This window comes from Myotis nattereri (assembly GCF_964212035.1).
Source record: "Myotis nattereri genome assembly, chromosome: 10".
Classification (NCBI taxonomy): Eukaryota; Metazoa; Chordata; class Mammalia; order Chiroptera; family Vespertilionidae; genus Myotis; species Myotis nattereri.
This window is the reverse complement of record NC_138085.1, coordinates 83,505,165-83,519,018: the sequence shown is the minus strand read 5'-3', so window position 1 is coordinate 83,519,018 and position 13,854 is coordinate 83,505,165. Positions and strand designations below refer to the sequence as shown.

The following is a 13,854-nucleotide window of genomic DNA, read 5'->3' as shown; positions in this document are numbered from 1 at the left end:
TTTCTATTAATCTATTCTCATTTGTTTCTCAATATAATATACTAGAGGCCTGGTGCACAAAAATTTGTGCAGTTGGGGGGGGAGGGTCCCTCAGCCCGGCCTGTACCCTCTCGCAGTCTGGGACCCCTCAGGGGATGTTCACCTGCTGGTTTAGGCCCACTCCCCAGGAGATCGGGCCTAAGCTGGCAGTCAGACATCCCTCTGGCAGCCCAGGAGCCCTCGGGGGATGTCCACTTGCCAGCAGGGAGCAGGCCTAAGCTGCAGTCGGACATCCTTAGCGCTGCTGAGAAGGCGGGAGAGGCTCCCACCACCACCGCTGTGCTAGCAGCCATCAGCCTGGCTTGTGGCTGAGCAGAGCTCCCCCTGTGGGAGTGCAATAACCACCAGGGAGCAGCTCCTGCATTGAGCTGGTGGTCAGTGTGTGTCATAGTGACCAGTCATTCCCAGTCCTTCTGCTGTTAGGGTCAATTTGCATATTACCCTTTTATTATATAGGATAAATAGTTTGTACTTCCATAAAAGAGAATAAGCGTACTTATCACTTAACATGACTGAACTTTCGATCGTGCAAAAGTATGATTTTACTCGTTGGTCCATCTTTACATCCCACTTTAAATTGAATGAGGAATATCCCAGTTTTGTATCTTAAGCATATCTTTCGTTGGCTGTGGATTTTCTCTCATTAATCTCTTTTCTGCTGCATTCTCCATTCTTGTGTTTCTCTATCCCCTTCACCCTCATGTGCCATCCCAATTACATTCTCTTACTGCCCCTCTCCACTGGTCTGAGTGTGAGAAGCAGTTCCCAATTCTTAAAAGTTCTACATCTTGCATTTGGAGCTCTTGAAAGAGTGGGTGGTTTTATTAAATACAACATATCTTCATTTAACTTTTCCCAAAGGAGCCTCCTTGGTAACCCCGAGCTGGTAAGGCTGCTGCGTCTCAAGTGAGAAGCCTGCATCTCAGGTGTGCACCAAGGGAACTGCCTGGCCTCACCCGTGGGCGTGATTCTGTCTGACTCCCCGTTCCCACCACAGGCTCAACATTCTTCTGTACTTTGCTGCACTTTGAGGACAAGTCAGCTCACTGAGTGGGTGAAGACCACATACCGTTGGTTCTTGTGGTCAAGGCTCAGTGGTTATTTGTGCCCACACGATCTTGTTTGTCACTTTGGGTGCTTTAGACGGCCACAGGTAGGACGTGGATTGTATAATAGATTTCAACTGCTAAAAATTTTAGCTGCTCAAACTTTCTATGAACCTGTCACAGCCTGGCTGTCACTACTATCTAAATGCTGCTTCCTGCAGAATGGGTGAAACGTAAAGCCTATGGGGATACTCTTTAAGCATCGAGCTTAGTGACACACACGTGATCTGCCTTCGTTGTGGCAGGTGAGGAAGGCCCAGTACAACCAGGTGGAGTGGAGAGAATGCGAGCAGCCATCACAGAGCCTTCACAGGGTCCTGTAACTTCTGTCAGGACAACACGCCCACTACAGGGGCCACAATAGAATACTTGCCTGAAGTAAAATAAAATTATAGTCACAAAATAAAATCATGAGAGAAAAGAGCTTAAGAGGAGGTTAGTTTTCAGCTTCATGTTAATGTTTCACACACAGTCCAATGACCTTTCTAGCTGGTCAGGAAGCCTTGGCTTAGATGAGTTGTGCATCAGTCCAGCTGACCTTAGTCATTAGACCCATCAGTCAAACATAGCATCTCCCCCTAAAATAGCACCTCCTCTAAATTCTCCGGGCTGCTGGTCTTAGGCTGGCTTCCTGCTCTTCTCTGCGAAACAACCCCCACCAGGAGCAAGGTGCTGCCCTCTGGTAGGGCACCGCCTACCACAGCAGCTCTGCAGAGCAGGCCCACCTGGGGTGGCAGGTACGGAGCCACGTAATATGAGAACCAGGAGGGAGAAATCATGGAGCTCATCCCGCACTTTGAGCAAGGATGCTGAAACTTGGAGAGTGGGGATGGCTTGTTCCACATCATCCCAAATGACAAGGAGAGCTGACCTCGGAGGAAGGGCTTTCCACCCTGGATGCTTTTGCGTGGGCTGCCTGTGACAGTCTGTTACACACACACGGAAAACCTCACTTAGGAAATAAAAAGGACAAGACATGGAAAAGGATAACCAAAATGTATACTACTAGGTGAAAATTCCCTTTTAGAAGACGTGGAAAAGATGTTTCCAGTATCGTTGGTCATGTTTAAGACTTTGGGGAATTAGAACCTGCGGCAGACACGCCGTCTAACCGACAGCATCCAAGCAGCCAGAGTGTTCTGACTATGAAGGGCCCCAAATCAGCAAAGGAAGTCTTCAGTGGTCCTCCTGGTGCTGCCCTCGTCAACTGAAATTGCAGGAGCACAACAAGGAGGAAGCTGAAAAGTTAGAGTCGATGGGCCACACGGCTCGTTACCAGCAAGGAGAACTCGGGGGAAGAAGGCCAAGGGCACAGCATGTGGATTGGAGGGCAGGCAAGAGTGTGCAGACAGAGTAGTGAATATACAGGTAGGATGAAAATAGGCTTATCGTGGTTCATACGGGAAATAATGCGATGATTTATAAACAAGAATAAACGGTGTTTCGTGGACTCACAACTGTAAACCTATTTTTACTCCACCCTGTACATGTGCCCATTTTCCTAATGCTGGTCACCCAACCAGCATCCCTGGCACTTCAGTAATATCTTGAAACTACGACAGATGATTTAACCTGCCTGTGTTGGCCTCTGAAGGGAAGAACCAAATGGAAATATCATTGGCCATGCTTGTCCTTGCAGACACTCTGCGTTTAACTCCTGGGCTGGTGATGAATCATTCTAACTTATTCAGAACTTAACATCATAAATGAGGTGTCACCTGTAATCTCATAAACGTGGGGTCTTCCCCATCATACTGGTGGCCCCTTTGACCAGAGACTGTTTTGATCATTAACTTAAAACTGGAGGAACAGGTGGCTCAGCCCGTTTGTAAACAGGAGTGCTAACTTGTCCCTGGGGATGGACACCGCATCTCTTGGCTCGCACTGAGGGTGTGGGTCTCTCAGGGAAAAGGGTTGTTTTTGAGCTAACAAAACCCAGTAGCAGCATATTAGCTTTAAAAAAATTGGACCATTCGTGCTCTCAAAACTGTGAAAGGGACCACAAAATATACTGGTAGATTTATAGCACAAATTCCATGGAAACTTCCAAGTGTTGATTCAGTACCAAATATGCCAAGAACACAACACATTAGTGTGAAATTTATCTGAGCAAACAGTAAGACTTTCCTATTACATACAAGTATCTAGCATCAACCAGCACGTATGACTTTATGAAGCCCCAACTTCCATTTTAATGCAAAGACTGGCAGCTTTTTTAAAATATCAAACTGTATTAAACTCTTTATTTTATTTTATTTTATTTTATTTATTGATTAAGGTATTACATATGTGTGCTTATCCCCCCCATTGCCACCCCCCAAGACTGGCAGCTTTTTGATGCCTAAGCTACTTAAACTCCCAGGCTCAGGGTATACAGCACCCTAATTCTAACCTAAGTTTTCTTTTACACGGTTCGATTCCCGGTCAGGGTGCATGCCGGGCTGTGGGCTGGATCCCTGGTGGGGGCTGGCGAGCGGGAGGCAGCTGATCAGTGATTCTCTTCATCATTGATATTTCTATCTCTCTCTCCCTCTCCCTTTTTCTCTGAGATCAATAAAAATAGATTTTAAAAAGTAAAAATATTTTAAGGACTTCATCTCAAAATGATTAATTCTGAGTGATAGGTATGTTCAGTCAGCTCTGACTCATGGAAATGTGGCTGAGCGTCATCTGAATGGTCTGAACGCATGACCAGTTTTCAATTTGAATTCTCCTCTTTCTTCTGATGTCTCTTCAGCCAATGGGGAGTCTGCGGGTGACTGAGGCGCTGCCCATTAGCTGCCTGCATCCCGGCAGCTGCTGATGTCACAGACTGAAGTCCGAGGTGACTGACTGGACCCAGGACCTTCCCGGTGGTGGGGAGGCCGCCCTCAGTCAGTGTCTAGGGCTCAGCCTGCTGGGCTCTGACGTTCTGCTGTGGCTCTCCAGGACCAGCAGTTTTGACATGTCCAGAGATTGCAAAACAGACACCTGACATGGGCCAACACTGCTTCCTCAGAAGAGAATTTTGTTTGCTGTTTCATGCGCTCTCGGGTGACAGCGCCGGTGCCATGGGGGACAGCCAGCGTGCACACGGGGACACTGAGCGGGAGCCGGTCCAAACCCTCACAATGTGGGCAGTTCCAGCTCCAGATTTCATGAGGAGGGTGAACGCAGACATGTATTTAACTGACTAGAGAAATGCGACTACTCAGTGTCATGCATTGAGGGCTCATTCTCAGAATGGTCACGTGATCCCTAAAGCATTCGTCGCCCAAGAAAGGGACCCAGTGTTACCCACTTTGATGAAGCCAGAAGTGGTTTCATCTATTATGTGAAATGTATGTGAGAAAAGTAGGTTTGGAGGAATGTGTGATTACCCTTAGCCAGAAACCTATATACATAAAATAAGTATATGCTTGCATATATTCTATGGACATACACAGTAGATAACATGTTATATGCAATAGAACATGCCATGTGCAACTTAACATGTGTTATACATGTATAATGTAATATATAAAAGATTAACTATATTATATATTTATAGGTTACATGTAAACATGTACTTATTTACATGTTTACATATAATCCATGATATTTAAATATATATTTAATTAAGTATATGTTTACATATAACCTATAAATATAGATGTGTATACAGGGTGGAGCAAAAATAGGTTTACAATTGTTCCTATGGAAAAAGATATGAAGGTCATGATGATTACAGTAGCTTTATTAACTCTGTAATGTGCTCACATCTGTAAGCCACCCCTATGTATATACACCCTGGCTCATTGTGGGCCAGATATTTTTAGTTCTATCTCTTTTGGCTCTGCACAGAGTGGGTGCTCAATACTGCATGTTGTGTGAGGAATGAAGGAGGAGCTAAGTCACTCGCTTTGATTTTTTTCTTCTCAGAGAAGATGGCAAGGGGAGCCAGAGGCTGCCCATCATTGTCACTGACCCCAGCTAGGTGTCCCTGAGCTCCCTCACGCAGAATCCAAACACAGTTAGTACATTTGCAAGCAGGTCCCAGCCAGGAGAGCAAGAGAGAACCACAGCCCATCAGCTGAGAGTCCCGGGGGAAGCCATCTCCCTGGTCTTGACCCTGGAGTTCAGGGTGTGCCCAGCAAGTGGACAGGGCTCACGGGCGGGTCTTGTGCTTCTTCAGCTTGGGTTTGGGAGGCACTCAGACAAGGTGAGGGCAGGCAGTTTAATTCATAACATGGCTTGGTCACACCACAGTGGCCATACGAACACTACAATTAGGCATGAGATTGTATTCCTCTGCTAAAAGGCTCCAAACCCTGAAAATAGCCGAGGAAGAAAGGAATTCCCCTCAGTGAAAACAGAGACGAAAACAAAACCAGTTACTCTTGAAGATAAACTGCACAGCCCTGTGTAACAGTTGCAGTCAAACTGCAACTACCACCCCTCACCCCAAACTGCTGGACATGAGGTCAGACATAGGTCTGAATCCAAAAAATACCAATAAATGCGACCTATCATATTGACCAATGAGAAGTCAGACCCCAGAATTCCCCAGGGGATGCACCCAGCTGTGCCATGTGCCCTAGTGCCAGTGATCTGTGAGGGAGGGGCCAGCAGTCTGTCTGCAGAGAAGGCAGCGCTACTGCCCTTGGATGGATCCAGGACATCCTCCTCGTCACCCCTCAGCCTCATAATGCTCTCCCCCCCCCCCCCATTTCCTGAGACTGGAAATGAGCCACACTTTCCTGACCAGATGACAGACAGACAGCTGGATGGACGCCAAAGGACCACACGTCCGTGGTCTCCCATCCCTTTCTCATCAACTTCCTAATTAAAAAACGCCACGCCGGCACTAGGTGTGCAGGGAGCAGGCTTGGGACATTTCACAAAATAGCACCCCCTCATCCTGGGCTGTTGCAAAGCTGTGTTCTTACAGATGTTTATGAGTTTTCTTGGTGCAGAGATAGAATCAATTTGCTGGCGCCTGGCCCTCAAGACGTATTAAATTTATCCTGAAGGAAACCGGTTTCTGAAAAGCTCCTGCCCAGATGCCTCAGGCAGGTGGGAGTTTCCGTGAACCAGAGGGTCCACGAGCAGATGCAGCCGTGATTTCTGATGCTCACAGCCTAGCGCACGGCTCCGAGCCGACCTGATTTGATGGCTCTATGGGGTGCCCTGCAGACTCGATTATTTCCACACCAGTCTGGCTAGCATCGCTCCATGGCGACAATGCTCTGTGCTTCCAGCCTCTGTTCAGATGGCACAGGCTGGTGGCATCCATGTACCAGGGAGGGGAGATCGGGGAAAATGGGGAGGGAGTTGCTAAGAACTGCCCATCCCTTTTAGGACTGAGGGGTGGGGAGCCTCTGGAATCAGGAGGTAACGCTGACTTAAAAAGCACCACTCTGTTGAGGGCCCTTAAAATACACGATGAACCCAGGTTGAGAGAACAGCAGGAAAATACCGCTCACAACAGGGTTTGAGCTAGAAATCCTATCACGAAAATCTTTGTCAATGCGCTAAAAAGACTCCCTGCCCCATGCATTATTCATCTGCGAGTTGTCTGGTTTAGAGACTTGCGTCTGACATGCCACACTTAACAACATCCCAAGCAAATGCCCACCAGCCTTGGGGTGATTCCCTCTGAAATAGTCTGTGTGCGCTGTCTGAGCCCACCTTCAGAGGGGCAGTCGGGGGATGCGGAGCCATAAACTTCCTTCCACTCTGTTCAAGGTGCAGAAATGGTCTCAGAGCAGGAGCACATGCAACACACATGAACCCAGCGGGTCAGGTCCTGTCAGCTGACACACGTTCACTTGCATTTTAAAAACACATGCTGCATGCACTCACAGCCTTCCAAGAGGTTCATTGTAGGACTCCCAATGGTGAAAAAACACACCCTGGCACAAAAATTTAAAGCAATAGGTGAAACGACCTTTTGACTCAAAAATACTTACACGCATCTTCATGCATCACCCCTGGGAGCCCCGCTAAGAGAGGTGCTGAGACCACCGACCACCATGGCCCAGAACAGACCTAGGAGACAGCAGACTTCCATGCCCACCACTCTTCCCAGTAAATCAAAGAGTGTCTGATTTTAGACTCATATTTTGGCATCTCATTGATTGCCTAAAAAATTTGCTATGAAAGCTTGCTTTTCCTTCCAAAGTTCATCTTCAAACCGTAGAGCTAAACTAAAAAAAAAAAAGCCCCTTAGAAATCACATTTTCAGTCCAGTAGACATCACCATACTGCTAATTCTGGGGCCTTTCATTGTCTTTGAAGGCAGCCCTCACCGACTCAACAGTGCCTGAGAGCTAATGTGACAGGTAGTAGCATAAAGTGACTTCCTCAAGTGGAAACTAATGTGACATAATTTTGGCCCTTGAAAAAAAACAAGCTGGGCTGCACCTCCGAGAGGCAGCCGGGCACAAAGGCAGCGCGGCAGGTACCACGAAAGGGCCCCTCCTCGGGGAAATGGACACACAGAGCCGAAAACAATGCTGGTATTTTGTCCCAAGAAACTTGCAGCCCATCATAAAACTAAGGAGTTATTTTAATCATAGGGAGCTTGGCTCCACTCTACAGTGAAATACAGCAACAGAAGAATAATGGAAACTTACTTTTCTCTGGATCACACTGCACAGTCTCAAAACATTTTGGTATTTAATATTATTTGGGTTAAAAAAACTCAATTGTTTCTTATTTTCATTCTAGTTTACCAGCAAATTTTAAAACGAAATAGGCTAGATATATGTACATATGTATGCATTCATATGAAAATGAAGAATTCACCTATTATGCAAAAAAAAAAAATCAATGTCATTGTTTAGAAACTTGAGATCTGAGGGAGAAAATGATGAAACCAAGTTTAAAAAGCTTCCCAGGAAGGGCTAATATGTTTTGCAACATCGTCTGTCTGAGGTTTAGGTCTTTGAGGTAAGGATTTTCTGTTTTGTTTTCTGAAAGGCATCGTATTTTTAAACAGAAGAAATGATCCTCCAAAAAGTTGCATTTTCTGTCAAAGATTCACTATCATTATGCATAGCCAACAGCTAAAGTAAAGCAACTCCTTAAAAAAAAAAAACCTAAAAATAAAAACCAAATAAACACCAATGTTCTGCAATATTCAGGAAACTGTGAATAGTTAAAGGGTAATAATTTCTACTGTAGCAGCCGACGAAATAATTAGGTCAGCTCGACTGAAAGCCTTCCCTTCTGAGGAGAGCAGGGTCCGACTCCTTATCAGCGAATTCCCCGAGACGGAGTTTACTGACCAGACACCATATTGCACTGGTACAGCCACCGAATTCTGTAAGGAACGTGTGCATGACAATGGGAAAGTGGGCCCAGCAGGTCCACACTTACTTCTCACTCCCAGGACTGCTTTGTAGAAACCGTCTCCATTTCCCACCAGCACTGAGTCCCCGAGGCTGTGCTAATTCCTGTTTCCTGTCTGTGGAGCCTACAGAGCCATAGAAACTTCTGCTCAGCGCTCACCATCTCCAGCAAGTTGCTGGTTAAATTAGCCAAAAATCTCCTTCCAGCCAGGAAAAACACATACCAGTCAAACTAATTATGGCTGGGCTGTCACTGAACCCACATTTGCTAATTTTACTGGTCTCGGTACACTGTCCCAGAAAATATTAATTAAACACATTGAATAATGGCTGCTGTAAGATTCTGAAAGCAGTCCTCCCCACACAGTCCATTTCCACTTCAGACCCGTGCCCGGGAGGACGGGTGACCCTCTGCCCCCCAGCCAGCACTGCTCTTCGGTGGCTGCCCACACGGAGGTGAACTTTGCTCCACTTGGGAAGGGGAGCCAAGCTCGGAGACAACAAGAACAGGACATATTTACCTGAGGGAGCAGCAGAGAGAAACCTGAAGCATCGCATGCCCAAGCCGTCCGGGCAGCACGGCGCCTGCAGACCCGGCCCCGGCAAGGCCAGCCTCCCCCCGCAGCCACCCGCCTTCCCTCCCAGGGACTCACCCAGAAAAGGCTCCCACCTGCTCGGCGATTGGGGAACTCTCCTACGGCTTCCGCACGCCCACCGTTTGTCCTCCGTCCATCCAATCAACTTCCCACTGCACATCCCTCGCCCGGCTCAGACCCGGCCACTGCTCATCTGTATGCTAATTATTTTGCCACATGGACAAAAGTCATAATGCTTTCCGACAGGAAACTAACAGGCCTGAAGTCGAAGATGGAAATTAATAAGTTGACACCACTAAGCGACAGGGAGGGCGGGCATGCGTGCTGGAGGCTCCGTGGCCGGGCAGCCGCAGACCAGGGCCAGCCCTGCGTGAGCACCGGGCTCCCCGGGAGACCACGGCCGCAGCACCAGCGTGAGCCGCTGACTTACCCTGGCTCGGGCTGCCTCCGCTAAGCGCTACAACACACATCCATCTCCCCAAACCCTAGCCTGGGAGGGGCGGGGGGGAACTTCGTGGCTAAGCTAGATATTTCTCAAGGTTCGGCTGTGGATTAAGCCGGTAATCGCTAGCCTTCCTGTTTATTGAATAGCTTGCCACACAGTCGGGCAGGGCTGGGATGCATGCTGTATGGCTCTTACATTGTACCCACAGGCCCCTAAATCTCTAGAGCAGAATGTGTATCATGTGCAGGGCCGTATTTAATGGAATAGAGGAGAACGGTAAATAGCAGAGGCAGGCTGTTCACAGCTCCCGGCCAGGCAGCATTTCCAGACATGCCCCCCATCACGGATGTTATGGTAAATTCACGCTGTGGCCAAAGAAACCTCACCAAGTCAGCTGAACCCACGGTGTTCTACCTGGGACTGCCGCTCAGCCTCCAAACAAACAAAAAGGTTGGAGCCTGCCCTGCTGCCCCTCATGGGAGAGCAGTCACACAAGGGTTAACGGGGCGACTCAGCCTCCTTCAGGTCGCCAGCCACACTACCTTCTGCCTCAGTGTGAGCCTTTCTCCTCATTTTCTTTTAAAACAAAAGGCAGGACGGTTTTCCTAAGAAAGTTACATCATCATCAACCTTTTAGTATTGTTTGAAGGGAAAAAAATCAGAAAAAGTTGTATCTGAAAAGGCAAGACCAAATTATGTTTCAAAAATACAAAAGGAACCATAGATGTCTGACTCTCATTAGCATTTTTCCTGTTAAAGGAAGAGCTGAATTTATAAATGGCTCCTTGAGTCCAGCAATACACGTTTGACTCCAGCGGCGACTCCCTGCAAACCCCCCTCGGAGCTCTCCCCACTCAGAAAGGCCGCGGTAAGTCACAGCAGCTCTTAGCACCTCCCACCCTCCCCGGACGGAGCCGTGAGCACTCGTGTTTAATAACAATCCGGGCGGCACGCAGACCACGGCGCTCACGGCCATGCACACAAGGGGGCAGCTCCCAGAGCAGGGCCCGCCGCGGGCTCATTTGCACACCCCACCATGCGATTTTAAGAAGTGTAATCTGTCATCCAACAAGAGCCGGGGCGAGGCAGGCGAGGAGACAGCTCTGTGTGGAAGTACCAAGAGGTCATCCGGAAGAGCTGGACGCGGCAGCGACTGGGAAACCACATGCAAGCTTTAAATCAGGAAAGGTACCTTAGGAGGAGAGCTGGTGGCCACCGAGCAAAGTCCCTTTCCGCAGCCTATTCCTGCACGCCCGCAGGGCCGTCTCTGCCCCGCACAGTCCGTGGCACGTGTTGATCCCCTCTCCCCACACGTCTGCTCTCCATCCGCCCCTGGGCCTGGGCAGAGCCACCACAGTGACAGGCCACAGGGGCCTTCACAGAGCACAGCTCTGACGGGGGGAGGGGAGGGGCAGCACGCAGGCGTCCACAGGGACCAGGAACACCTGACCCTGGCTTCAGAGGTGGTTCTGGAGCCCGAGCCTCTGGCCGAACATGGGGAGCCCAGGCAGCTGGTCCCCCCAGAGGTGACAGTCCCCCGCCCCTCCAGCCCTGCCGAGATCACTGCAGCCCGAGCGGCCGCTCAGGGAGCCTGCATCCTCCAGCACAATGCCCCTGACTCTCAGGCTGAAACACTTCCCTCCCCTCCCAACTTCCCAACATCACCACGTGGGGAGCAGGGGTGTTCTTTAGAGATACCTGTTAGGACGGTGTTCTAGCGGAGTAGCCAGGCGGCAGAGCTCCACGGATAAGCAAGCACGTGTGCCTCCCTCTCGTTCCACACACCTGGCGTGCGTCTCCTCCGCCACCCCTGATTATTTCTACAGATGCCCCAAGGACTCGTTAGGATGTCAAAGCTTCAAACAGTTTCATTGTGGAAACAGGCATCGGAAAGTCATTGTGCACACGGAACAATGCAGGTGCTAGGGACACGGAGCGGGGGCCGAGACAGACCAGAGAGAGAGAGAGAGAGAGAGAGAGAGAGAGAGAAGGTAGGGCACAAAGCATACTCCAAGCTGAGGCCACGTTGCATTGAAACATAGCCTAGTGATGGGAAATGTCTAGCTGCCACCTGAACTGATCTGGCACCAGAAAAATCATATAGTTACTACAAGGGCAGAGCATTTAGTGTGATGCCTTGTGCAAGTTAGAGTCGTTGTGGGCATTATTTCTAATGTGTGGGATATGCTAATTTAAAGTATTTTTTTATATCAGCCACATATGATATTTGGATGTGATTTACCCCCTGCAACTTAAAAATGAAAATTTTAAAAATTATAGACAGGTATACGCCTTTAAGTTTGTGGTATCTCATCTCTTTAATGTAATTTGAAATGGATGTAGGTTAATGTCATGGTGAAGACTACAGTGAGATAAAACTTAACTTGGTGAAAAACGTGGTAATTATTCTCAAGTTTTTATTCAAGCTTATCCTCCATTGCTCCCTTCAAAAGAATGCTACACATCCCCCCCCCCTCCCCCAAAGAAAACAATGATGAAGAGGGCATTCTTAGAACCTTAAAATAAGAAGATGCATAACACTGTTGCAATTAAATTACGATACCGGGTAATTTAATTATAAACATTTAGCCAAACTGGAGGTCTCTCTTTCTGAGTTTGCCGTCCACTGGCTTCCTAGACAGGGTTCTGGTAGGCTTTGCATCCAGGTAGACTTCATGGAAAAGTGCCAGATGCATTTGAAAAACTGGTCATTGATTGGAAATTCCAGCCACGGACCGAAGGGGCCATCCAGCCGGGCCTCACTCCAGGTCAGAGCAGGGTGGCATCCCCGGAAGGCACCACCCTAGTCCCTTATGCCACTGCCTGGGCTTGTTAACATACAATACTTAAGAATCAGTAAAATTTTAAGTTTGATGTTTAAAATGGAGCCACAAAAATGTATAATACATAAACAAAGTGTTTCAGATGACCCAGTGTGTTTTTAAAAATCACACCTTTCCCTCAAATTAGGGTATCTTACAGGTAGAGCTGGGAATCTAACTCACTTTAGAAATATTGGGCAACAAAGTAATTTTTCACAGAGAAGTGACTGCATTTTTATCACATGTAAAGTATTTCTAAAAGAAAATCAAAATCAAATAATCAGGTTATTCTAAATTTGAAATATACATAAATTTAACAAATAGAAAAACTTTAAAAAGCTTTGAAGTTGCACAATATTTTATTTATGTTCCCTAATTGATTGAAAATTGGCATAGAAAACAGACATAAAACATCAGTGAAATAATTGGGCATATTCAATAGTAAGGTGTGAAATATAAACATTCACAAGAGTAAAATATAAATGGTAGGTGAAAACTATGATAGGAACAATGAAAACAGTACATTGAAAATACCCCCACTTTCTTAAAATCATGCTACACTGCTTGTATTACCCAAAAGGAAATTGTGTGTTCCTATTCCCTTAGGATTTTTTTTTTTTTTTTTTTTTTTTTTACCACACGTACATGGTCACAAATTATGGGGCCTCATCCTTAATCTCAGCTTCTACCACAAACTTATAAAATTGGCCTAAGTTTGGCTATAGGCTGCAAGTGTGACTCAAGAGAAGTTGAAATTGATGCTGCATGTTTACTTTCTGCCTGACTGGTCCATCTTGACCATCCTTGCTCATCTTTTCAAAAATAAACATTTTCACTGGTTACATGAATCTCCATCACACAGAGATATTCCCTTGGAGAAGCATGGTCCCATCGTGTTTACAGGGTTTTACTCACAATTATAGACATAGGCAAGTTCATGTAATGAAATCATATTCTGTTTGGTCATTTGGAAAGTAGGGCAAAAATTCCATATGCAAAATAAAGATCTAGAGATGGCATGTCTTTTCGGCCACCATCTTTAAAACACCCAGCGTGCCCAGGGAAGCTACTCCTACTTCTGCCGGCCTGCAGACAGTCATTAAGGCGGGAGAGTGAGCCATTCTCACCCTGCCATCAGCTAGAGGCAGGCAGTGGCGGCTGAGGGTCCTTGCTGCCAGAGCGGACAGCTCCCGGTGCTGAAGGGACAGGCGAGGAGCCTGGCTCACAATAGCTCACTCAAGCAGCCTTTGAAAAATCGCACAAAACTGAATGAGGTGGCAAGTACTCGGGCTGAATGGCACCGTCTACAGAACAATGGGCACCAACTCCAAATCCTACGCTAATCACATTAATGAGATTAATCAGTGAATTAGCAGCAGCCAGTGTCAGCGAGGAAGGAAGAGTCGGACCAAGATGGGTAATTAACTCTTTATGGGAGGGGGAGGGGTCGGCGATGCTCCCTCCCGGCTTCTCAGGAGTTGACAGTTCTGCTTCACCGTCTAAAGGCTCCTGCACTGGCCCAAGGCGACAGCA

At 47.5% G+C, this 13,854-nt stretch overlaps 1 protein-coding gene across 1 annotated transcript in view; it reads right to left on the bottom strand.

Annotated features, from left to right (window-relative positions):
- Window positions 1-9,713, bottom strand: part of MYT1L (myelin transcription factor 1 like) — a 296,451-nt gene extending 286,738 nt beyond the window's left edge. Inside the window, exon 1 of the mRNA XM_081100618.1 lies at window positions 9,112-9,713. The gene's annotated coding sequence lies outside the window, so the exon portion shown is untranslated. The remainder of the gene's footprint in view (window positions 1-9,111) is intronic.
- Between the last annotated feature and the right edge of the window lie 4,141 nt (window positions 9,714-13,854).